The following is a 4,117-nucleotide window of genomic DNA, read 5'->3' on the forward strand; positions in this document are numbered from 1 at the left end:
TGCTATAGGAACAAGTGTGATGCATAACATATATATAGTAAAGGATATGTTTGTGGTGTTTTGATTTCCCTAGCCCTTATGAATATATGTGTATATGATGAAATGATAGTGTAGGCTAGTGGACGGATGATAATGTGGGTGGATATGGTGAATATGGGATATGTATGTGAAACTTGGTCAATTGTGTGTAATGAGATGAAAAAGGAGTTTGGCACAAATGTGTGAAATGGATAGTTTGGTGGATAAAAGTGTATATGTGTGTTATATTATGTATATAATTAGTTAATCAAGTGTACATTGTCCAATTGTATGTGGTCAAGGTCTTAATCGTGGCTAATGACTTATGATTTCGATTGGAAATACTCAAGTGACAAATTTTAACTTAAAATGGTCAAAATGCACTTTGGTGTCTAACTTTTGAAAGGAATATCGGATAGAAATAAGCTTCGTGTGGATGCTTAAACCACCCCAATCGAACATCGAATGTGAAAATGATGCACTTCCAAAGTTTGTATCAAAATCTAAAATTTGATAGTAAATTTTGATGTGCGCCACAGCACATGTGTCAATAAAGGACCACATGCTATGATACATGGCACAAAGCGAGTAGCTAGGGTTTCTGTACCACATGTCATAGCTCATGAGGCATGAGCCTCGGTATATGGCCCCTATTTTGACCCAATTAAGTTCAAATGCACATGTTTTCTTGTTTTTTGATGTATTTTGCATATTGCTTCCACTGTGTAGTGTTTTATAACTCGAGTAATTTACAAAATGATTTTGGAAATATTTTATATTGGGATCCCAAAGTTTTCAAGTTAATTATTTTGATTAGTAGTTTACATGGAAGGTTGTATGGTAATGTTGTTGAAGGCATTATAGCGGGTTAATAACTCGATATGACCAAGTCTATGTAACTGAATTGGCCTAAGCTCACCATTAGTAGGAGGTAGCCTCAGTCAAGAGCACCTTCGTGTATTATGGACCACAAATTCTCCCTGTTTGCAAATACTAGGGGTGTCGTTGCCCAATTTACCTCACGTAATATTGAGACTTCCAAACAATATAATATTGAGCACTGAGGCCTTCACGGTGCTAGTATATCATATGAATTTTTAAACAACATCCCAACAATACACTAGGATGAACTCCCACCCTTTTATAATGATTGTGCCAAACATGCTCAATGCTTCAACATATAATCATAACATATAAATTATCATAAATTCTCATTTCCACTTAAATCATAGAATTTCAAAAGTAGTCATACATATAGATAACATTTAACTTTCCAAATACTGAAACACTAAAACCACTTTTCATTCCACTTTATATAATTTAAAAAATTATAATTTCATATTATTACTGTGCTAGTACAAAACTAAGGCATAAACTTTAAAATCTAACATACTATCATCCAAATACACAAAAAGGGAGATTAAACAATTCGGTTACCTAAAAGGGTTTACTGTGGTCAACCAACAGCTCCACACGTGTCTACTAGCACCACAATGCTCAATTAATGACTAATCTATAAAATTAAACCCTTAATTGTCAATCCATCCCCTAATCACCCCATTTATAACATAAATTTTGGGTATCCTCAACACTCAAAAACTTGATTTAGCCCCAACAATTCCTCTAACACATTATTAATTTTATATAACACCCAAACACATAGATAACACCATTACATTACCTACATTGCTCTTATTCATTCAATTTTTACCTAAGGTTCATCCAAACCCCAACCAACAACTCTAAATCATTATATAATCCATAAATATAGGTTTAGAGATTTGATTTAACTCTCCAAAATTTTAACTAAGGCAATGGGTTCAACCATTACCTAAGAAAATATGAAATCACGGCCCTACAATACCTTAATCCTTAGAAAATTCGAATATAGGGAGAAGGAAAGGTGTAAGGAGCTTACCAAAGCTAAATCTTACTCAAAATGCTTTCAAAGTAACCTTAAGGTCGAGCCCCAACACCCACCTATCGTCTCTCATTATCTCCTTGTGTTCTCTCCATCCCACTTTTCATTTTTTGTCTGATTTTACAAAATGATAAACGTAAAAATTTGCACATGTAGTGCATGGCACAGAGAGGTCCACACACTTTTGGAATCTCTCTCCGTACCATGGCTTACTTGAACTATAATCTAACCCTCTTCTAAGGCTGTTCAATGACCTAAATGCTATATTAGTCTCCTATAAACGTCATTAATCAAAAAATAATTTAATTTAACTAAAATACCCTTATAAACATTGGAAATTTCTAAAGTTGAAATCCATGATGTTACACTAGTTACTTCAAACATTTCAGAAGTTAAAGATTTACCCCTTATTACCACTTGCTTTCGAGCTAAACTCAAGCTCTTTGGTACTTCATGAGGTTAGTCTACAATTAATATTAACATACATCACTAATAATCATCAAAATCATTACTTCAACATCTAACTTCATACTTTAATAATTAAATTTCTTAACTACAAAATCAACCTTACATCCAATGTGTTGCTTAACTCTCATTAATTTCATTTAGCTATCAACAACTTAAATAATCACTAATATATCATCTAACAACCCAAAATCATCATTAATGTCATAAATTATTCACTTTCTACTCTCAAATTTAAACACTTTAATCACCCTAAACTTTCAACTCTTGAGTTTAATCACCATATTAGGTTTATTAACTCATATTAGCTCTGACTAACACCAACACAATCCTTAATCAACATCAATGGCAACCACCTGCTTCAAACACCACAATTTATGGCACTTTAAGGCATAATTCCATCCATACTAATGAGCCCAAGCTCAAAGATGCTCAAACTCATCAAAGCTAGGTTTAAACAACTCAAATAACTCTCATTAGTCCTATTTAGACTAATGGATTCAAACCTATAGCCCTAAGTTTAAAAATCATTATCTCACAACCTCAAATCTCACTTCCAATCACCTCTAAAATGCCCAAAAGTTGATACTCTAGCAAAGGAAACACTCTCTTTGTCACCCCCTCTTTGTTTTATGATGTTTTCCTTTATTTTTGAACTGTTTTTCATGTTTTTTTAAAAAATTAATTTTGAAAATTATGCTGCAATGTAAATTTTTATGTTGTAACATAATGTTTAGTGGGCCAAGATCTAATTTTTCTCTACAATTTGAGCTCAGTTATTCAATTTACTTTCGAACCCAATCTAAAGGCTAAAGTAAAACCCAATAGTTGTTTCTAACTATCCTCAAACCCATTTATATTTAAATTTACATATTTATCATTCATTAGCTTGATTAATTAAGGGGACACTTTTTGGGATGTTACACCATGCGATGAGGAGGTACAAGGAGGGAGGAACCTTAAAGAAAGTGTGGAGTGTGGATTGGTTGCAACCTTGACTGGATTTGAGAACATGAAAGAGTAGATGTTGAAAGTATATGAGGCACCACAACTCCACTAGATCCATATCATCCACCTATTGATTAACTAGCCACTCCATTTTGAACCTTGATTTCTTTGAAGGATTTTTGGAGATTTTGATGGTTGCTTTTGATAAGGGCAAATATGTCATTTCTTAAGGACTCGAAAATAATAATCATATTTTGCGGTACCTATTTATCATTTGCATATTTTAATAGTATTTTATTATCATTTTCTTTATGATTTGCAAAATTATCTGCCCTTTAAAAAACAAGTTCATTTTCACTAATAAGAATTAGGCATAGTAGAAAGTTAGTCCCTTACGTGAGGAATTCAAGTTTGAATTCATTTTAGGAGAAGGTCACATTGCTCAATGTACTGTATCTTAAACATGATCGTCGATCTCTAATAAAATGATACCCATATATAATAAAAAGAAAACAAGTTCTTTTTCAAGAATTTTCAAAAGATTTAGAAATTTGAGTTGGGAAAGACAACGTGCCGAGTTATCTTCCTAATGAATATTGTTCTCTAGGTCTCCAAAAACATGAGCAACGCCCGTTCTAGAAGGAATTGTACTCACCCTTCTTCAATCTATAATTACCATACCATCCACACTTAAATGCTTCCATCTATCCTATTTATATGACCCTACTTATTGGTCATTAATAAAATATTCACGATTCATTTTAA

Source organism: Prosopis cineraria, unplaced genomic scaffold, assembly GCF_029017545.1.
Source record: "Prosopis cineraria cultivar Desert tree isolate PC_DT_omini unplaced genomic scaffold, ASM2901754v1 PC5, whole genome shotgun sequence".
Classification (NCBI taxonomy): domain Eukaryota; kingdom Viridiplantae; phylum Streptophyta; class Magnoliopsida; order Fabales; family Fabaceae; genus Prosopis; species Prosopis cineraria.